Source organism: Lynx canadensis, chromosome A3 (genome assembly GCF_007474595.2).
Source record: "Lynx canadensis isolate LIC74 chromosome A3, mLynCan4.pri.v2, whole genome shotgun sequence".
In the NCBI taxonomy this organism is placed as follows: domain Eukaryota; kingdom Metazoa; phylum Chordata; class Mammalia; order Carnivora; family Felidae; genus Lynx; species Lynx canadensis.
Genome location: NC_044305.1, coordinates 72,579,311 through 72,602,426, shown reverse-complemented (window position 1 = coordinate 72,602,426; position 23,116 = coordinate 72,579,311). Strand labels below are relative to the sequence as shown.

At 40.5% G+C, this 23,116-nt stretch overlaps 1 protein-coding gene across 3 annotated transcripts in view; it reads right to left on the bottom strand.

Moving 5' to 3' along the window:
• SPTBN1 (spectrin beta, non-erythrocytic 1) overlaps positions 1-16,679 on the bottom strand; it is a 200,220-nt gene extending 183,541 nt beyond the window's left edge. For 2 of the 3 annotated variants that reach the window (XM_030310589.1, XM_030310593.1), the window contains exon 1: positions 16,607-16,679. The gene's annotated coding sequence lies outside the window, so the exon portion shown is untranslated. Of the gene's footprint in view, positions 1-15,898; positions 15,969-16,606 lie in introns of those variants that run through there. The other variant, XM_032592641.1, reaches the window with a different exon arrangement.
• Between the last annotated feature and the right edge of the window lie 6,437 nt (positions 16,680-23,116).

Below are 23,116 nucleotides of genomic sequence, written 5' to 3'. Positions count from 1 at the left end.
GCTTTCACACTGCACAAAGAGCCAGCTAAAACCCTGTGTCTGTTCTGTGCATCCCCTAACATTTATAAGCAAATTCCGTAAATTTTTGCCTGGAATATTTTGAATGCTAAATATTTGTTCCCAGTCTTATGAGCTTGTGCCAATACAAGGAATAGAAACCCAGAGAGATGACATCCAGTACGCAAGTGTAAAATTAAAATGAAGAATTTTCTAATTGAGACAATAACCTAGGAAAAGGATATCAAATATTTTACTTTTTGTCTTCTTATAGTGAATGACTGAAGGCTCTTGCAAGATTAAATGATCTGAGTTGAAAACTATCCAAAATAGTTTTGCAAGCAGATCAGATAATGGTGTGTTAAGTAAAAAGAAAACTGGTGGCTCTAGCTCATAGTTCACATCTTCTGAACTCGATTTACCAATATGCTTATCCAAGAGTATGTTTAAAAAACAAGGAATGTGTAAAAGGAAAGACAAAAACATAAAACAACTTAGAAATCACAGGCTCAATAAATACATTTTCCAACATATCAACAATAACATACAGAGAACTCATCTGCCATCTAAAAGTGAAAAGATCAGCACAGCTAAAGAAGATGTATCCATGCATTTTCCACAGAACATTTTTCCATGTGGTAAAAACGCAAAATGTTTTCTTTTTTACATATTCTAAAAACATACGTAGAAAGATAACCTCAATTCTATTGACCAAAGCCCTGATAAGTATAAAATAAAAATCTCTGTATAAAGGCACTTACATAAGAGCCAGAAATAATGCTTCTATACGAGAAGAGGCCCTCTGAAATATGTGTACGATACTGAAAATGACAAAGCAAAATTCATGACTTCTAAATCTAACCACAGCAATACATAAGAAACAAAGCCATGGTGCAAAGTACTCTAAAAAGCTCTAAAATTACTGCAATTAGTCTAAGTCCAAATTTCTAATGGACTTTAGAGGATAATTAAAATATCTGTTAGTAACATCTTTCAAGAAATTCTTAACAGAAATTTGGTTTGTATTTAAGCCCTTCAAGATGAAGTTCACTGTTTTTTTTGTCTGTTTGTTTTTAATGTTTGTTTATTTTGAGGGAGAGAGAGCACAAGCAGGGGAGGGGCAAAAACAGAGGAAGAGAGAAAAATCCCAAGCCAGCTTGAGCTCGACATGGGGTTTGATTTCATGACCCTGGGATCATGACCTGAGCCGAAATTCAGAGTGGGACGCTTACCCGACTGAGCCACTCAGGTGCCCCTCACTGTTTTCATATTATATTTAACATCCAAGTCCTCTCTGTTCTTATTTTATTTCCTCTCAATAATCTAAATGTTCCTTTTTTTAAAATGTCATCTTCACAGTACCCAAGCTAGTAAGTAAGTTGACCGTATTATCCTCACAGGCAGCCCCCACCTCCACCAAGCCTCATCCTCTGCAGGTGATGATCATGTCACCATCGGGCTCAAACCTGTACAGGACTCCTCCAAAAGACTGCACACCCCAGTCCTCCTTAGTTTACCATCCTGACTTTGAAAAACAAGCCTATTTTTTTTTTTAATTGAGAGACCAGAATTAGAAAGTAAATCAATTACAAACAAGAATCAAGTGCTGCAGATAAATGGCAAAAACTTAATACAAACCCAAAAAAGCAATAAACAAAGAAAAAAACATTCTGCAGGACAGTAACCAATGCCCTTTACTATCCTTCTACAATGTTTTAGTGTTCACACATCAACAATTCATATCCACATATATTTTATGACATAAAATATAGGGCTTTAATTTTTATCCTTTAGGGCCCAAATTTCTATTCAAACCATGGAGACTACATATTTTGCAGTGAGAGGGATGAGTGGGGCAGAGGAACCTCAATGTGAAGTTTGGGATAAGGCATTACTAATTAGTCCAGATAAAACTACCCAAGATAATATGTTACACAGAAGAATTTTCCTATATACAGGCACAAGATTTTTTTAAGACTGTTGGAACAAAAAGATAAATAATAGTAAACCTTACTAAAGAGGATAGCAACCATTTCTATTTCTTGGGAATATGTTTACAGGAGTGATTTTGCTCAAGTGAAATGACAAGTTTCAAGATATTTTGTGAACGGTCGCTATTTTAAGGCAGGCCAAGGCCGCATTAGTGCTTGTCATACAGCTTGCTCCCAATCTCCTGGCAGTTCTCCAACGCATTCCAACTTCTGATGCACAGCCTTGCTGGAATCACATCCCACTTATCTCTAAAGATACACTAAGTAAGATGTGGCCACATTACACAACCAACCTGCCATTTATTCCCATCAGATCACTTTGCACAATGTCTGACTAAAAAAAAAAAAAAAAAAAAAAAATCAGACCACCATCTGTGTGGATACCGTTTAGTCCAAATGATCCAATGTACAGTTGGTTCCCAAAATAAATATTAGAATACTGATCAAACTGGGGGGGGGGGGAGGGGAAATGCTGTACTTCACTGCCCAAAAGAAGGCTGAGTACTCCTCAACTAACGAAGGAGAACGGATATAGAGAGGGAAAAGCAAGATTAAATCTTAAAAAACAAACACCTTAATTACAGATGCTAAAACCCTAGTAATGTTCTCACTGTCTACATTTTGAAGCAGATTATTAATCAGGATATATCTTAAAGGATTATATCAGTATTTAATAAGTCCCATTACTTCCTTTAAAAAAACAGTGTAACCTAGTAATACATCCTCTCAGTCAACATACTCTCTCTGATTGTTAATATTTGGCCAAAAAAAAAAAAAAAAAAAAAGTCCTCTTCAAAAACAAACCAGAATGGTTAACCACATGCTGCTACATTCCATTCTTGGTTTAAAAAAATATATTTAATTAGCACATTTGAGCCTCATACTCTGCACAGCTGCACAACATTCCAGAGATAGACCAGCCATCAAGGTACTCTTTACATTAAATATCTACTTACTTTAAAAGTTGAGAAGACTGAGAACCAGTTTTCAAATATGACCCACTAAAGATATATTTATTGCACCTGAACAAAAGTTTTCTTTAACAAGAGTGTAGCCCAACAAAAATGCACACTATAATTAGGAATAAAATATTCATGTAAATATACACTAACAAAATAATTCCTCAGAGCTGGAAATATATATATAAATAAATACTAAACTGACAGATAAGAATAGTCTTACGCAGGAATAAAACAATAAATTAACCTGCTCTCTAATTTTTTTTTAATGTTTATTTACTTTTCAGAGAGAGAAATACAGAGCGTGAGCAGGGGAGGACAGAGAGAGAGGGAGACACAGAATCCAAGGCAGGCTCCAGGCTCTGAGCTGTCAGTGCAGAACCCCACACAGGGCTCAAACTCACAAACCGCGAGATCATGACCAGAGCCGAAGTCGGACACTTAACCGACTGAGCCACCCGGGTGCCCCAAATTAACCTGCTCTCTAATTAAACTTTCACCCTTTATGAATTGAACAAGATTCTTAGAACTAAATGAAAGCTGGTATTCTTAAAGTCAGGAACACACACTTCAAAAGCAAAATAAGCTTTTCAAAATGAGAAATCATCCTGATTATCAGGGAAACTCAGAAATTCCTTTAGCAGTGGGTGTTGATTTAAAAACAGACAAAAACAAACCAAAACAAAACTTACCTTTAAAACAAAGAATAAACCACTAAGTGTGCACTGGCTTCTTTCCTGCTCAATAGCACAGCACACGAATGTCTTTGCTCCAAGGATCATAGTACATCCTTGACTCTGTCCCAGGAGATAAGTTGGGTATTTAAGGACAGCTGGCAACACAGAGTTGTCAACCTTGCTGTGAGAAGGACCAGGCCCCTCTCAGAAAAATTACCCAACTGATACCTCTGACCACCACTCGCTTCCTTAAAAAGTGACAGGTGTACTTATCCATTCAGAGTTCCGCATAAGGCCACATCCTAGTCCCCCATCTCCCCGTAACCTGGGGTGCAGGGACCACGTTGAGCACTGTCTCACCTCAGTGCCTCCCCAAGTGCTAGACCCAACATGTGCAGGTGTCTGGAGGTTAAGCTGAAGTACCTACTACAGGTTTCGGACAGCCCAGGCACTATAACCATCAAGCATTTCCCCTGATGAGTTGCAGCCACCCTCAAAAAGAATGATTCCTATCAGGTTGGGAGTTTCTGAAGAATCCCTTATTTGGAGAGAAGAAGTCCATGTAGCACAGCTAAGTTCCAAACCCCAATCTCGGTCCATCCATCACCAAGCCCAGCTGAGTTTTCCTCTACACTGTAAAAGGAACTACCACTGGCCTTCAGTATTTAAACCTGGGAAGAAGGACAATTGCCACTTTTCCTCAGGGCCCGCCACTCCAAACAAGACCAGTAACAACCACAAAGTACCTCATGGAAACTGCTAGAAAGGACTTTCTTTTCCAATGAAAGGGTATTCCACTCATTTCCCTAAGCACATGAAAAAAATTCTTTTAGTACCTTTTTAAGGAAAAGGCCAATACCAGAATTACAGTAACAAAGAAACACTAACAAGTCACCTCCATCCATCCAATGTCCCAGGGCTTAAATAACTGGCTTGCACAATCCAGTAAGTACGTTGCTTTTTCTCGTTGAAACAGATCTTAGAGCCAGAGACAGTACTTTAAAGAATTCAGCCAATACAAAGACCCTAAGAAGGTCGAGCTCTAGTATACGCTTTCAACAGTTACAGCCAAACCCAGCCCAGTAAAATTTATTACCTCTAAAACCAAGATGCTAATAACTATATCCATTCCATTTGTAACATGTTATGGGGTAGCTGTTTTAAAGATTCTCTGAAATCTGAAGATAAAAGTAAAATCAGATGTTGTCCAAAGCATATAGAGATGTCCCTTGAGGGAATTAATGCAACTCTGATGAGAATTCTTTCCAAAACAAAACAGAAAACACACATTATCTAATGAGAACTTAATTTCTGGTATTTTTCCACTTTATTTTTTTTCTTTTTCTTTTTTTTTCACTGTATTTTTTTCTTGAAAGAAGAAAAGTATCTATAATAAAATTTGGATTTTCTGTTTCTTCACCATTTTTCTTTACTACCCCCACCATTAAAAACAGCTTAGGCAACAGACAGTGTCCATGCCACAGCTTTAAATACGACCAGTAATAGGATTTTATGTTTTGCCATGCTACATGTATCAAGTGATTATTTAAACTGTCAAAACTTGACATCTTTAGCCTGAGATCTGAGAATTTGGCCCTTATTTGTGAGGTGAACAAATATATACACAGGGAAAAGAGGTTTAAAGGATAAACACCAAAATGTTAACTGCGTGTTGCTGGAGTCACTGAATATCTAGTGACTTTAATTTTCTTCTCTGCATTCACTTTTATTTTCCATGATCTACAATAAACATTTATTATTTTGGTAATAAAATGTTAAAAAATCTTTATGTTAGATGATTTTATGCTAATTTATAACCTTATGAAAGTATATATTCCTCAGAAGCCACTCAGAAAAAAAATTACACATACTATATATATAGTAGCAGACACTGTCAAATATTCAGGGATTCCAAGAAGGTAAAAAAAAGTGAATATTTTAACTCTTACTGACTATTCTACTCACTATAAAAACACTCCCATGCTACAGATTTAAAAATACAATAGAAAATGTTTAAATGTCAGAGAACAAAATAAATAAGCGTTGTTTTAGGGAAGAACCCAAGTTTTCCTTCCCCTTTAAATAAGATAAAAAGGCTAAAAGGGGGAGGGGGAGTAAACCATGATAAGAACATGCATTAACCCACCCCAAAGACTGTAAGCTGGTGAAAAACATTTCAGAAAAATGAACAGCCCTTGAATGTTTAGATTTAGCCTTGAAGCAAACACACTAGAACAAAAGTTATCCCTGAAACTGCTACCCAAGAGGGTAAGGAAACAAGAAACTCAGAGCCAGAGACAGTAGCCATAGACGCTGATCTCCTGGAGGATGTTTTTTACCCGCTCCCTTGTGGCCCAGTTCCTACATTTTTCCCACACTCTACAGAAGTACTAAAACGCCAAGGCTCTAATAAACTGCATATTTAAATATGGAATGGAAAAATCTTTTCAAAATTTCAGTGCTCTTTACATCTTTAGTATTAATACTGCTTTCCTGTAAGTTCTGGCAGAAAAAAGTTGAATAGCAAAGGGTATATTTGGCTGATCAGTCATTTTACTTATTAGTTGTTATCCATCTAAAATGAGGCTTATTGGTGGTGTTAGGATATTTTTGATAAAGAGCAAGAGTTTATCGTTAGGTACTTCTAAATATTTGGGAAATGTGGAGATGACATCAGAACTCTTCCACAATCCCATCACCAGCGATAACCACGTTGTAAGCACAGATATATTTAATTATACATATATACCTCCAAAGAATAAATTCTGCTAACATATAGCATTCTGCATTTCATCCTAGTTCATCTGTTGGATAAAAATTTGTAATAATGTTCTAATACAGACTTTACCGTGTAGCCAATGGCTTCAAGTTTATATGTTAACATCAAAAACAAGGATGCTCCATATTCCACATCAGAGATGTCAAATGGCTTTAAAAATCGCTCAGGTGTTTACTTTCATAGTTTAGAGTTTATTAAGAACGGAATTATGACACCTATAAACAAGGGTCAATTTCTAAGCAATCTTGAAATTATAACATCTTACTTTCACATCTCAAAGCACATTTAATCTGAAACCCTCCCCAATCAACCACTTAAAATCGATGGCAGAAAAAAAACACAAAACTCGTGGAAGTGAATCAGTTCATTTCTACAAGCTACATTTTACAAAGTACCAATACTGTTGGGATTTGCACCATGAAACAAAAAATACTATTTCCTTCCAAACATTTCCACCAAAGATGAAGGACAATGTGATTCATACCTAAGATTCACCTTCAAAATGTTATCCCCACAAAATTCCCCACTTTCAAAGCCTTAAAATAGCCTTCTGCTTCCGTTCATGGTGGAGATTACTCAATCACACATACATCTCTTTTTCACCTATGTGACAGACAGATGCAATAAATCATATGCATACCTAAGAACTACCTTTCATACAAAGAAGGAAGGATATTATTAAAATTCATTCCTCTCACTCTTAGCCTACACTACTCCCAAATGGTGAGAAACCATTAATTGGAAGTAATATACATCTGGAGTTATTTTTATTTTAAAATTTTCACTTGGAATTTTATCCATATTTCTGACCAATTCCAAGGAAACATGATGGCCTAATGGTTACATCCCAGCAGTAGCTGGGTTTCTACAAGTGAGGAAAGTATGTCACAGAATTCCAGGGCCCTCTCTTCCCAAGTGTGCATTTTGGAAACACTAAAGAATCCTGGTCTTCCCCACCTTTCTACCTGACCCAGGTTAGTATAGAGTCACATTAGCATGCCATCACATTTGAATGCTCTACTTCCTCTCAGCTCTATACCCTGAAGATACCAATTTACGCATTTTTCCTCTGCCCTTAGAAAAGTGTACAGAAGGACAGATGAGGCAATCCTTTGGAAGTTTAAACGATTCTTTAATAATGATCTATAGGTGGCCACATTTGCTTTTTTTCTTTCCTTTCTTAAAATGAAAAGCTGCTTGCTTTTTTGATCATTTAAAAACAGCCCTCATGATAGTCTATTATATTTACTGTACTCTTCTCTATTTATAAAATATTTCAAAACTCAAAATGAGAAACATTACATCATTGGAATTTCCTTTCTTGTAAGAAAGGAAATCACCCATCAACCTACCATCCAAAGCAAACCACTAATATTTTAATGTATTTCCTTCCAGTCTTTTATTTAATAAAACAAAACTGGAGTCAAGCCCTATTATACACCCTTGCATAAAGATATTTCCACTGGATATGATATTGTTAGCATTTTCCCATTTCAGTAATATTTTAACAAACCAGTACTATATTGAATTCCAGCCAATCCTGTGCCATAATTTATTTGAGTATGTCCCATTTGCTTTTTCACTATAAATACTGATAAGAAAATCCTTGTTGAGAAACCTCTGTCCTTGGGTGGGAGTGCCTGGGTTAAGAGTCAGTAGGTTAAGAGTCTGATTTGAGACTTGATCTCTTGGTTCATGGGTTCCAGCCCCATGTCCAGCTCTGTGCTGACAACTCAGAGCCTGGAGCCTGCTTCAGATTCTGTTGTCTCCCTCTCCCTGCCCCTCCTCCCCCCCCAAAATAAAGAAACATTAAAAAAATTTAAAAAAAAAAAACCCAACCCTTTGTGCTTGGGGTGCCTGGGCGGCTCAGTTGGTTGAGTCTGGCTCAGGTCATGATCTCATGGTTCGTGAGTTCCAGTCCCACACACGTCAGGCTCTGTGCTGACAGCTCAAAGCCTGGAGCCTGGTTTGGATTCGGTGTCTCTCTCTCTCTGCCCTCCCTCGCCCCCTCTCACACTCTGTCTCTCTCTCTCAAAAAATAAACATTAAAAAAAATTTTTTTTAAAGAACTTAAAAAAAAAACCTCTGTCCTTATTTTTATTTCTTTCTTTAGGTTACAGAACTGCAAGTGGGATTTCACTCCAAAAAGTTATAAACATTTAAGGTTTCTGTTATATATATAACCCAGTGTTTTCTACTAAGTTTGTATTAACCCAAACATTCTCCTGACAGGTAATGCAGAGCTTCTGTTTCATGGCATCCCAGAGAGTATTATCTATCTACTAATTAAAGTGGAAAAATTAGGGGCGCCTGGGTGGCGCAGTCGGTTGGGCGTCCGACTTCAGCCAGGTCACGATCTCGCGGTCCGGGAGTTCGAGCCCCGCGTCGGGCTCTGGGCTGATGGCTCAGAGCCTGGAGCCTGTTTCCGATTCTGTGTCTCCCTCTCTCTCTGCTCCTCCCCCATTCATGCTCTGTCTCTCTCTGTCCCAAAAATAAATAAACGTTGAAAAAAAAAAAATTTAAAGTGGAAAAATTAATCTGATTGTTTTGTGTTTTGTATTATTGGTGAGTTTGAATAATTCAGTATAGTTATAGTTATTGAACTATCTGTTCATATCCTTTCCCCTGGGTAGTAGGATTTTAGTGTTTCCTTGTTTGTTAAAAGTAAGTATTAGTTAGGTTTGCCTTACCTATAATTCAGACATAAGGACAAGTTTAATGTAGATTGAACTTAGCATTATTTATCTGAATGATGGTATTGTTTACCGGGATATATCTTTTTTGAATAAATCAAAATATTTACTTGAAAGAAAGCATAAAATTGAGACAAAATGTCCACGTCTCATGCTAATCAAAGGTACTGTAATGGGCAGTGGATTATCTCACTTAACTTTAACGATCCTTTGTGACAAGTACTGTCAATACCACCACCATGCAGATGGAGATACTGAGGCACACAGACAGGTTAAGGCAGTTTGCCCAAGGTCACTTAGCCTGTAGAAGGAGTCACTAGGTTGTGTAACTCCAGAGCCTGAAACTTGGGACCCTTGCATCCAACAGCCTCCCATGAGCCACACTAGCCCTGATGTGTCTCAACTTCTCCATTATCTCCACTCAGGGTTCTACTGGAACCTCAAATTCAACATGTTTAAAGACAAAACTGATTCTCTTACCAACCAGATTTCCACTCTTTCCTGGGTCTATTTCTCTCATCATCACCAACCATGCTCTTTGTCATCATCCAAATTTGAAATCTTTATCACCTGAGCTCCTCATCCACTTAGCTCCACTTCCCATCCATGTACCCTACAAACAGCTGGCACAGGACTGGGCCTTCACAGCCTTTCTCCCTTTTCTCCCCTCCTTCTCATTTCCTTGGCTATCACCATAACCTGCTCCCTTAACCTTCAGACCCTCACAATCACCTATTTCTTGTCTCCCTGCTTTTGGTTTCTTCCTGTTCCACTCTATTCTCAACTCTTCCAGAGTGCTGTGTCACTCCAATATCTTACCATCACAGAATATTAGGGGTATATGGGATCTTAAAAATTAAGCATTAGATCTGATCAACCGGTAGTCACTGCCTGAAGCACTGCATTGAGAAAGTTACTGAGGCTCTATCTCAACTTCGCAGAAAAAGTATCAGGGCTGATTTTCTACGTCTGCCAGGGACAGAGGGAATGATACTCATGTGCCAGGTTTTATCCCCCACTATAATTTCATCTAAGTTTTTCATTTTACAAATTTAGAACTCAGAACAGAAGGGTAAATGGCTTGCCAAAGTCACACACCAGATCATTAAGAGGTTTTTTTATCTTCTGTGGATGTACAGAGAGTATATTCTATTCAGTAGAGTATACAGTCCTTAGATTCAGGAACTAAATCTTATTTAACATTAAACCAGCCCATACCACCATCACTGCAACCCAATTTCAAGCCCTAGCAAGAGAAGGTATCCAGTAATTATTATCCAGTATCCAATAAGTGTATCAAAAACTAATACTGAAGAGTAATCTTAGAGATGCAGCAAAGGGAGAAGAGTAGTATAAATGCTTCTTGGTAAAAAGAACTATCATACTACTTTCAAGAACGGGAACCTGAGCTGACAAAGAGTTTCTAGTAAGTGGTCTCGTACAACCTGTGCTTATCAATACATAAATTCCATTGGTAAAACAGCCTTTTAAAAAATAAAAGAATAAGCTGTTTAATACCTCTTTTGACATAAAAATATTAAGGCAGTTTGGGGAAAGCATTTAAAAGAAGTTAGTAGCTCATACGGCTTAGGCAGTTTGAAGAGAAAGTAAAGGAACTGTTATTAACTGAACACCTACTAAGTGCCTAGCACCATACACTGTGGTCTCACAACTGTATGAGGAAGTATTAACATTTCCATTTTACTGATGAGGAAACTGGTTTCAAGAGTAACGAACTAGCCCAAGGCTAGAACCTAGCTATGGCCACATGAACAATACAGAATGGCATTAGGATCTGAGCCCAGATCTGTTTGACTCCAAAACTCATGCTCTTTCCCAACTGAAAAAAATTTTTCTGCAATAACAAAATTATCCTCATAAACCTTAAAGGACAAAAACTGATCATGACGCTACTGAAATTATGAACGACTGTTCATCAAAAGAAACTAAGAAGAGTTTTTAAAAACAAACACAAACTGGGAGGCAATTTTTGCAACACATATAATCCACAGGGATTAGGAAGCAATCTACATAAAGAACTCCTACAAAACAGTAAGAAACAAATTTAAAAGATAAACAGGCAAAAGACTTAACAGGGACTTCACAAAAGAAGGAACCCAAATGGCCAATAATATAAATAGGTACTTAACCTCAGTAATCAGGGAAATGGCAAATAAAAAGCGCTACGAGACATTTCATAAATATCAACTAGACAACAGTTTAAAGTCTGTTAAATGAAGTAGTTGCAAAGTTGTGGACTAATCATAACACATACATTACTAGTAGGAACACAAACAGTACAACCACTTGGGAAAAATAGTCTGGCATATCTAGTAAGGTTGACAATCCACATACTCTATCATCCAGCAAATTTCATTCCTCAGAGAGGCAAATAATATGTGTATGTATGTTTAAATCTATCTCCTCATATGTATTAAGAGACATGTAGAAGACCCATTCACAGCAGCCTTTTTGTAAGAGCAAAAAACTGGGATCAATCCAAATCTCTATCTACAGTAAAAGGAATAAATAAGCTGTAGTGGAATACTATACAGCAGTAAAAATGAATGAACCACAGCCACAAAATGAATGAATCCCAGGAATAAAATGTTAATCTAAAAGTTCAAGACACAGAGGGGCGCCTGGGTGGCTCAGTCAGTTAAGCGTCCCACTTCGGCTCAGGTCATGATCTCACAGTCTGTGAGTTTGAGACCCGCATCGGGCTCTGTGCTAACAGCTCAGAGCCTGGAGCCTGCTTCAGATTCTGTGTCTCCCTCTCTCTCTGCCCCTCCCCCGCTCATGCTCCGTCTCTCTCTGTCTCAGAAATAAACATTAAAAAAATTAAAAATAAATAAATAAAAGTTCACCAGACACAGAAAAATACATGAAGTATCATTCCTTTTACATAAACTTCAAAAACATACTAAATTAAAAAACTTTAAAGGGTAACCCATAAAGAAGAACAAGGGAAGGATAAGCCTAAAACTCAGGACAGTGGTTGCTTCAGATGGGATGACAGAGAATCACTCAAGGGACTATGAATGTACAATGATAAGGTTTTTCCTCTACTAGGTGGTGCTTGTCTGAGTGTCCACTGGTTTATGATTCTGTAACATATCTTTTATGAGCATTATTTTGTATGTACAAATCACTTAATAAAAAACTTCAAGAAGGCAATGGACCAGAGGGGCAGGACACCGAACATACCAGAAGTAACTGACAACAGAGAACAAGATGTCAGTCAGAGGAGAGCAAAGGGACCAGAGGGGACACCTTGCACTCAGTCAGGCAAGCTTTCCAGACTCCAGTTCTGCTGTCTCAAAGCCAAGGCCTTTTTCTCTAGACAGGGAGGGCATATTGTTTACCAGCTTTAGAAGTGTTCTAGAAAAGAACTAAAAAACTTGACTAATCTAAATAAACTACAAAAAGTAAGGGTCTTCCACCTAAAGATTAAAGAACTTTACAATGTACTCCTGTATTAAGTGATTTACAGTCAGTACATCCCTTTCCTCAATACCACTTAATAACACAAAGGGAAAAACGTGCTGATACTTTAGCAAAAGACAAAAGAAAGATACCAGAAGGAACCTTGTGATACAGAGGTCCCTTAGCTGAAGAAGTAGAGCAGTTTCTCCATTTAACATGCATATAAGTCACTTAGGGGTCTAGTTAAAATGCAAATTCTGATGGGGTGGATCTGGAATGAGACCTCTAAGAATCTGTATTTATAACTCCTGATGTTACTGTTCCACAAACCTTACTACCATACCATATCAATACATTATGAGAATGCCTTTTTGGGTAATGTCTAAAAACAGAAGTATGGGTGCCTCTAACTGGGATAGTTTCATTTTACCCACTAAGATACAGAAATTGATGATACTACTCCTACACTATATAAACTTGGGTACAGGATTACTGTTATCAGAAAAATCAAGAAGGGGTGCCTGGGTGGCTCAGTGGGTTAAGCATCTGACTCTTGATTTCGGCTCAGGTCATGAACTCACAGTTTGTGAGTTTGAGCCTCACATGGGCTCTGCACTGACAGCAGGGAGCCTTTTTGGGATGATCTGTTTCCCTCTCTTTCTGCCCCGCCCCCCCATAAAACAAAACATTAAAAAAAAAAAAAAGAAGAAAAATCAAGAATACTAAACTAGGTCTTTTGCAAAGAAAAGGTGCTTTGGGAGACAGCAAGGACTGAAAATTTACAAGAGAAACCCATGAGGGGTTTTACTCACTTCCACAAACCTATAGAAGTAGTCTTTCCAGAAGACATATTAGTCCCTTCCTAATGGAAAAATGGTTTCCCAATAGTATTGAAGAAACCAGGACTACCCTAAGGAAAGCCACAGAACATTAGTTAAAGACTGATTATAATGCAGATGTTGGTCAGGGCCCAAAATAATTAAAAGAGCATCACATCACTGTATATATACATGTGTGTGTATAGCTTTAGACTCCTAAGAATATGCTCTTAAAATGAAAAGCTTATTTTTTTAACAAAAACCACATCAAATAATATTCACTCATCATGTCTGTTTGTTTAGTAGTAGTAAAATCCTTCCATCTCAAAATAGTACTTCTACATGTAGAGTCATGCTTTCATACAGCACTCAATAACCACTCAAACAGACTCTTCCAAGGAAACGCCAGTGCCAAGTCTCTGCTAAGGATGTGTCACAAGTAGAGAGTGAAGTCTTCTCACTTGCTCCTACAACATCACAGACTGTTGTTACTAGTCTCACCCCAGAGATGCTCTGCACAGAAAGCCTGCACAGCAGGAGACGGCCAAATGACAGCAGTTTCCTCATGGCCCCAATGCTACTCTCAGATGAAGGGTTTGGTTAGTCCAGAGATGACAGAGTTACAAACAGCATAACCTAACAGAATTCTGCACCTGGTGTGTACGTCAGAACAGCTAAACCCCCTGTGCCATCAACACAGGATATTTTTTTACAACATAATAAATCCAAAATGTCTGGATAATCCATGGAAACAATGCTCTCAACCATCCGTAGGCATCACAATTTTATACAACCAGAGCAACGATGAAATCCAAATTTAAAAAAAATTCTGTATCTTAATGGCCATCTATTAGAGAAATTCAAAATAATGCATATAAACCACACAATTTAAATTCAGTTCTCCTCTGAAGAGCCCCATAAAATCAAATGCGACTAAGCTGGATTCATTAGAGAGTTTTTAAAAATAAAAGTAGATACGCCCTTGCATTGAAACACTGACCTTCCCTTCCAGTTAGCATACTGAAATTCTCTTTTTCACTTAAACATTTTAGAAGAGCCTGAGGTGACATTTAGATGTATCCCATTTGCCATCGCACACTGAATAAATGAATTGTGGAAGCAGCATTTAGAAGAGAAATTCTCAATGTTCCCAGACTAAACAGATGAGGACACTGGGAATCATCTCCTCTGACCAAATACCAAACACCGAGGCCTTGGTGGTCTCCCCTTTCTCTTGGTCTCCCTCCCCAGCCACATCTGCAAAAAATATGTATGCAAAAAATACATATAAACAAACACAAGTGCAGTCAGTTACCATGATAATTCCATTAGTCATGACTGGACACTTGGCTATCTAAATCAATCTGAATACCAACTGACCAACAATCATGACACTCACTTACCTAATAATCCTTAGTAAAGAATCCAAATATGCAACTGTACTTGATTTACAGAAAAAAGCAAATGATGGAAATACAGCAAATACAGGTTAAAGAAACAATTTTTAATCCATCAAAAAATACGTTCCTTTTTAAAACAACTTACTGAATGTTAGTATTTTTAGAAATGTCTCAGAGACATAAGAACTAAAACACACCAATCATTTCATTTCAAAAAAATGGTTTCCTATAGGAAAGACTCATATTCTTAATATTAACCAAAGACAGAGGTACTATAATGTCATCGCTGTGAAGCTCCAATTAATCAACTTTTCACATATGAAGAAATCGATGGATAGCTGGGTTGCAGTCACAGATTATGGGTAATGCACAGAAAACACTGCGACTCCCAATACTGACTGCACCACTGCCTCTGCACACCCCCGGGCCTGTCCTCCCTGCAGCCCCTCCCTAAGGCTCAGGTCCCTAGGTCGAAGATCAGATTCCCGTCCGCAACTGCAGGCCGGCTCCCTCAGCCTGCATTGGCGCTGCAGGACGCCCCTTCTTCCCAGCACAGCCCGACAGGCGGGGCGGGAGGGCTCACCCCAAACAGCAGACACCCCCCTCACTGCTAGGTGACCTGGTCCTCCTGACGCCACATCCAGCTGAAGCAGCATGACAAGGTAGAAGCAGCTCCCAGCCTCGGCCAAGGGCAGCCCCGGGCCTGGGTGGGGCCGGGCGGGGGCCGCAGGCGCCGAGTGGCCGTGCCAAGCCCCGGCAGCGAGAACCAGGGGAGGCTGCGATACTGCTGCATTGTGCTGCATCACGGCGAGGGCACTGGGAGCCATCCATCTTGCCAAAAAGCACATCCCCGCCCAAATAAACCCCACCGAATCCATTTTTCTCCTCTGCTGAAGCACCGTCACACTCGCCCTCTCCTCGCTCTGTGGCCCTGCTTTTGACTGGAAAAATAATGGACTTGGTTTCGTATACTGACATCCACAACACTCCCCTCCCCATCTGACGGCAGACACTTGGCATCTCTCCTCTCACAAAAACAAAGAGAAGGCTCCCCCCAAAAAGGAGGGCCGCGGGCGTGGTGTGAGAGATGAAGACGAGAGGGGCTTCCAGCCCACCACCCCAAAGGCCAGCCCGGAGGGTCACCGCGCTGATACAAACCTGTTGAAGAGCCGGTGGCTGGAGCTGAAGGGCGGGCGCCGCCGCCGCTCCGCGCCCCGAGGCGGCTCACGCCCAGCCCTGGGAGAGTGGGGACGGCAGGGAGGGCGGGGGGCGGGCGCCGGGAAGGGCGGGGGGGGGGGCGCCCGGCCGCCGCCTCCGGTTCAGCTGCAGCGCAGCGCAGCGGGGACCACGCCTGGCCGCATCCCCCGTACCGTTACGCGCACAGCCCGGCCCTGTCAACGCCGCCCCCGCTCCCCACCAGCCCCGGCCGCAGGGAGGGCACCCGAAAATACGTCCAGCGTGCTGCCCACTCCGCACCCACCCCCGCACCAGGGGCCGCTGCGCCCCGCTGGAGGGAGTAGGCGGCGGAGGCAGGGAGGAATCCGCGCCGCTGCGTCCGAAGATGGGGCTGGGCGGCCGCGGTGCGCACGGGGGAGCTGCGTTCGCCTCACTGCGGAGCCTGCCGCCCCTGTCCGCATAGCCCGCGTACTAATAAGCACTGGAGATCAAGGCTCCCCGCGCCGCCCCCGCCCCTGCTCCGCAGCCTCCCTGCCCCCACGCCGCTCCCCAGGCGCAGGGCATTGGCGGGGCAGCGGCGTCCTCCGGGCCTGGGCCCGCGCCCCTCCTCCTGTCCTCCCGCCGCCCAGGAGCCCGCCCGGGAGGCAGCCCCAGTGAGTTGGCATCTTCCAGCCTAGGCCCCCCACCTACCTCCCGAGGATAAGGGGGTGGGGGCGCCGGGGTCCCGTCCTCCTCCCGCTCCTCGGCGGCCGGGCGGGTGGGCCGGGAGGCGACTCCGCGGGGCTGTCCGCGGCTGGGGCCGGGGCTCACAGGACGGGACCGGTGGGCGCTGCTGCGCGGGGCTGCGCGCTCGCTCCGGGCGGAGAGGCGGCCGAGGGAGGGACTGGAGGAATCCGCAGCCTGCACGGCAACAGCTGCACTGATTCCGGGGGCTGGGCGGGAGCGCGGGGCGGGGGGAGGAGGGGAGGGAGCAGGCCGGGAGGGGGCTAGGGGCGGGGAGAGAGAGCGCGCGGGCGCCGGGAGCGCGCACACACACGCGCGCGCACACGCTCTCTCCCGCACACCCTCCACACTCCTCTCGGCTCACCGCTCCTCCCTCCCTCAGTTCCTCCCTCTCCTACCCTCGGCGCCTGTCGGGAGCCCCGCAGCCGCCCACCCAGCGCCTGCAGCGCGCGCCAGCCGAACCTCCGGCGCGTCCACGCACTCCTCAGCTGAGGCTCTCCTCCGGGCTGGCGCCTACCTCGTCATATGCCGCGGGGACCCGCCAGGCTGGCCTGGCCTGGGTGGGCACCGCCGCCGCCGTTACCCGGGCGAAGGGACAATGGGGGCTTTGTCCCCCACAGCCGGCGAGGGCCAATTTCACGTTTAATTTGAGGCTAATTTGATTATCGCTTTAGAAAGGGGCAGCCTAATTTTCTACGTGATTTGTGCAGCCTCTTTTCGCCCGCGATGTTGGCGTTTGGAACGCGCTGGAGAGTGTTGAGAGAGGTTTTAGAGCGTCCTTTGGTTGTTTTGGTTTTAGATATAGGTGGTGATGCTTTATAGGTTCCGCCCAGCCTCATGAAGAGCCACAGTGACCTCTCCGTGGGAAACGTTGGGCGGTGGGGGCAGAGGGTTGTTCCTCGGTGAAATCACGATCTTCCCCCGATTTGTGAGTGCTTCTTCACCGTGTCCCTCAGGGCGGACAGTCCCTACAAGTGGTTTGTCCAACTCCTGCCTCTGGGCGTTCTGGCTCACTCACTTCAACCTAAAACCGGGTTCTTTTCCCGAGCCACCCGTGCGGAGTGGGGTCGTTCAGGCAGCAGGGCAAGCCCCGCGATGGTTTTAGGATTTGTTTTCTTCCCCTACCCAAAAACCCTGAGACGGACACCGGCCGTTAACTCGAGTTTTTGTCAAGTGCTAACGCCTCTTCCCAACCAGCTTGCCCACCCAGTCAGTCCCCAGGCTATGTAGAAATTATGGAACCGCCACTGTTGGGGAGAAAGGATGGTGTCATCACCATGTCCACGAATAGAAACGCTCTTTAGAGAGCAGAGTCGGGGGAAACTGACGTTCTGCCTGCCTTGTAGGTAGCCAACGGCTGCACTGCAAGCTTTCATAAGGAAGAGGGCCCTTCTCCTTTGAATACGCCCAAAGGCTTCTCTCCCTAAAGATCTGACCTCAACCGCTGAATAAAGACAAAAAAAAAAAAAAAAAAGACAATTTAGATCATGCTTCTATCTCAAATCAATAGACCCGAGGCCTGGTGGGTTTATATTTCTGCATGTATTTTTTAAATGAATATATTTTTAAATAAAATGTAAATGAAATTGTACCAGCAGAGTGAAGATGATTCTTCCTTTTAGCGCTTCACCATCAGTTTGGATGTTTGGATCAATGTTTACTTTTGATATATATGAAAAAAAAATTGAGAAAGGCAAGTAATTTAATATTTTTCCCAGAGGGTTGATCAACACCGCCAGAAGGTGAACTCTCCAAAGACAGGGTTCTTTTGTCTGTTTGTTCACTGTTTTGCACATAGCAGGCGCTTAGGAGGTGCTCAAAAATATTTGTTGAATTGAATTGTACAGAATCAACACGTAAGTGGCTGCCCTCATTAGGTAATACAGGAAATCCACCAGGAATGAAAGTTGTTTCCCTTTCACTTATTTTGCTCCATAGCCCTCAGCAGTCCCTACCCACAATGTTAATGAAATACCAAAGAAAACAATGGCAATTGTGGAAAATGCCTGTTTAAATTCTTGCAGTGTTACTCTGAAATGGTGACTCTCAACAGCTTCCTTTATCACAGATAACAGTACTTGAATAAATCTCCATTTAATGGATGAGTCACCTCCCCTACCCCATTCCACTCCCACTTAATTTTTAAAAATTTCTTTCAAAAAGGGAGGCCACACACAACCCTAGCAAGGTACTCTAGTAAAGTGCCAATAAGTATTTCAAAAATGTGAAAGGCAAGGATTCAAAGTTTCACTACAAATACCTGAGCTTTCATCAGACTTTCACTATAAATACCTCACAATTTTGAATTTTTTTGGTGGAAAAAAAAATCATCTAGAAGAGCCCAGTGTACCACTGACCAAAAAAAAAGTAACAGGACAAATAAAAGAGTCTAAATATGGAGAGATTATTGGTGAAGACCTATATCCCTGTGAAAGGCAATAATCTAGAAAAGGATAAAAAGCCTTAGTAATGATGGTAACTCAAAAGGATTATTCTCAAATATGTCAGAAGCTGCTTTGTTGAGTTCTTCCTCACAATAGAAATCAAGATGATTTAAAGGAACCTAGAACTCATTGATAATCATGTCTGTAACATACTATACTATTACTCTCCATTTTTGAAGCCACGTGATTATATATGTCTTTGTCTCCCATAGAAATAGTACTTTATTACAAAACTTTTGCAGATACAAATTGTTATTTTAACTTCCCATTCAAAATGTAGACGAAAAGATTGTCTATATATATATGTCACTACAGACTAAATTATGATGTTATAATACACAGTTCCCAAATCTCAGTATAGCACACGAGTTCCAAATCAACGAGTTAATTTATTGCTGATATCAAATCAACTGTGGTTCCAAGAGACCGTCTCTTGGGCGAAGCTGTCTTCTATGTGTCAGCTCAGCATTATAGAATATGTTAATATTATGGTACCTCCATGTCAGTGGGTACTTGCACAATCTCCATTGTAAGGAAAGACTATGATGGAGGGTTAAGTACCAGCAACTAAATACTTCCACCCAGAAATGACGTAAGGTTACCTCCACTCACATTTCATTTGCCAAAGCAAGTCCCATAGCTACACTTGAAACCGGATATTGACAAACAATAGTATTGTCTGCCTGTTTTATTTAGAAAAGAGAGACTGGTGCTTAAAGTATTTCCCTGGTTACATTAAATCAACCCAATTAAAACTCATCTTTTATTGTATTGATAATACCCTAAAATTTGAAATTGAGAACACATTTTGAACATTTGAATAAATGTTTTTCATTTCTATTTACTCCTATTACTCCTATTTACTCCTAATACTCCTATATTACTCCTATTTACTCCTACATTTCTATTTACTCCTACTACTTGACTTCCTTTCAACTCTGAACTAGTCTGGAAGTTTCCTCATAGTAGAAATGTTCTATTTGGGGCTTCAGACATATTAATTTAGCACTGGGAAGATGTAAAGACTTACATGTTTGAACTATCAATATCATGAATTAATAGTTTTTAATATTAAAGCACTATTATTAAAGCACTAATAACACATTTACTGATGTATGAAATAATTCATTCTCTCATTTATTCAGGAAATATATATACTTTGATCTGTTCTAGACCATGAAATAGAGCAATGGGCAAAATAGAAAAAAATCACTGCCTTCATGGATTTTCCTTTCTAGTAGGGGATACAATCAATCAATAAACAAGTAAGATATATGTGGGATAATAAATCTGAGTAATCTAAATATGTAGAAATAATATTTATAAAGTGATGAGAATAAGAAGCCTAGCTTTCTATGAAAGTCTCCTCAAATTTTCTATTAATAAAAATAAACGTAAGTAGCAATTGTAAAATGCTTTCAGTTTTTAAAATGCTTTAAAAAATATATTTTTTGTCCTTTTTGTTAGTCCTGTGGGGTAGATATTAATCCCATCTTATAGATTAGAAAACTGAAGACAACAGTAGGTTAAATAAGTTGCCCAAGGTCACACTGCTACTAAGAGCCACTGGTATCTGCTTAGAAGATAGCATAGCAGAGCTGTGTGCTTGACATTGCATTATTATTAAGAAGCAGTTTTGTTTTGCAAGATGAAAAACTTCTTCAGATTGATGGTTGTAATGTTTGCACAACAATGTGAATGTACTTTATGCCATTGAACTGTACACTTGAAAGGGTTAAAATGGTAAATTTTATGTAATTGTTACCACAAGGTTTAAAAATGTTTAAAAAATGTTTTAAATAATTTTAAATTGAGACCTCTAGGATAATAGAATAACTGCTCTCTTAACTCTTCTTCAGTTAACACATTTGGATTACACAATTCATTCCCTCTGTATTGTGGGCAGATTGACTGATGTCCATAGCACACCAAGCACACTTTGACAGTGGACTGTATTCTGCTACAACTGTATTTTTCAGTTCCTGCCATCGTGCTATGTACTTACCAAGTCAGTTGGGTTTATTCCCAAATTTATCTATGCCAGTTATACTTGTTATAGTTATACCTATTTTACTTAGTAATTATTCTTATTATAATTAAGCATCACATAAGCCAAATAAATATGAGTGTGCAAAGAGACTTATTTCAGTGATAACTAATTTGCATATTTTAAAGTTTATTTACTTATTTTGAGCAGAGGGATGGGGCAGAAGAGCATGTGCACATGCACATGAAGGGAGGGCAGAGAGAAAGGGAGAGCGAGAACACCAAGCAGACTGCATGTTATTAACTCAGAGCCCAGTGCAGGGCTTGATCTCATGAAGCCTGAGATCATGACCTAAGCCGAAATCAAAAGTCACGGGGCGCCTGGGTGGCGCAGGCGGTTAAGCGTCCGACTTCAGCCAGGTCACGATCTCGCGGTCCGGGAGTTCGAGCCCTGCGTCGGGCTCTGTGCTGACTGCTCAGAGCCTGGAGCCTGTTTCCGATTCTGTGTCTCCCTCTCTCTCTGCCCCTCCCCCGTTCATGCTCTGTCTCTCTCTGTCCCAAAAATAAATAAACGTTGAAAAAAAAAATTAAAAAAAAAAAATTAAAATTAAAAAATGAGCCACCCATGTGCCCCTAAGTTGCATATTATTTAAATGTCTGTTAAAGGCTAAAAATACTGCATCAAATTATATGTGGGCAAGATAACACTAAAATTTAGGGAAGAATGGAAATCATAAAAACTTTGAAATATCTGGAGTCAGGTTGCTTTGCAAGCGTCTCTAAATTCTTAGTCAACTTAAAAGAAATCGAACTATCAGATAGTTGTGGCTTATGCAAAAATAAGTGTCTTTCACTCAGTAAACATGTTGGAAGAAACCTTTTGACTATCAACTGATTAGCAGGTAAATTTAAATTCATGTTTCAAGTAAAGTAAAATTTTATGTCTTTTTCCAGATATAAATCTATTGTTATTTTTTCAAAATGTGCCTCATGGATTAGGCAATGAATTGTTAGATGTGACACCAAAAGCGTGACAAACAACAATAAATACAGACAAGTTGGACTTATCGAAATTGTAAGCTTTTGTGCATCAAAGGGTATTACCAAGAAAATGAAAAAGCAATCTAGAAAATAAGAGAAAAGATTTGCAAATTACACATCTAATAAGGGTCTAGTATCCAAAATACATAGATAACTCTTACAACTCAACAACAAAAAGACAACTCAATTAAAAAATGGGCAAAGGACTCAAACAGAATTTTCTCCAAAGAAGATAATACAAATCGCCTATGAGCACATGAAAATATGTTCAACATCATTAGTCATTAGAGAAATGCAAATCAAAACCACTATGAAACAGTATTTTACACCCACAAGGATAGCTTTAATTTTTTTTTAATTTTATTTAAGTCCTAGTTAGATAACATGTTGTGTAATAATAATTTCAGGAGTAGAATTTGATGATTCATCACTTACATATAACACCCAGTGCTCATCCCAACAAGTGCCGTCTTTAATGCTCATCACCCATTTAGGCCATAGCTTTACTTAAAAAAAAAAAAAAAAAAAGAAAAAGAAAATAACAAGTATGAATGAAAAGAAAATTCAGCAAGATGTAGAGGAATGGAAGCCTCATATATTGCTGGTGGGAATGTAAAATGGTGCAGATGTTGTGGAAAAGAGTTTGGCATTTCCTCAAATAGTTAAACTGGATCACCACATGATCCAGTGGTTCCATTCCCAACTATATGCCCCAAAGTCCAGAAAACAGGTATCACGCAAACACTTGTACACAGATGTTCATAATAGCACTATTCACAATAGTCAAAAGGTAGAAACAACCCAAATGTCCAACAATGGATGAATCAAAATATGGTATATACATACAATGGAAGAGTATTCGGCCATAAAAGGAATAAAGCACTGATACATGCTATAATGTGGGAAAAAAAGACACAAAAAGTCAATATTATATGATTCCATTTATATGAAATATCCAGAATAGGTAAATCCACAGAGATAGAACACAGATTGGTGGTTGCCAGGG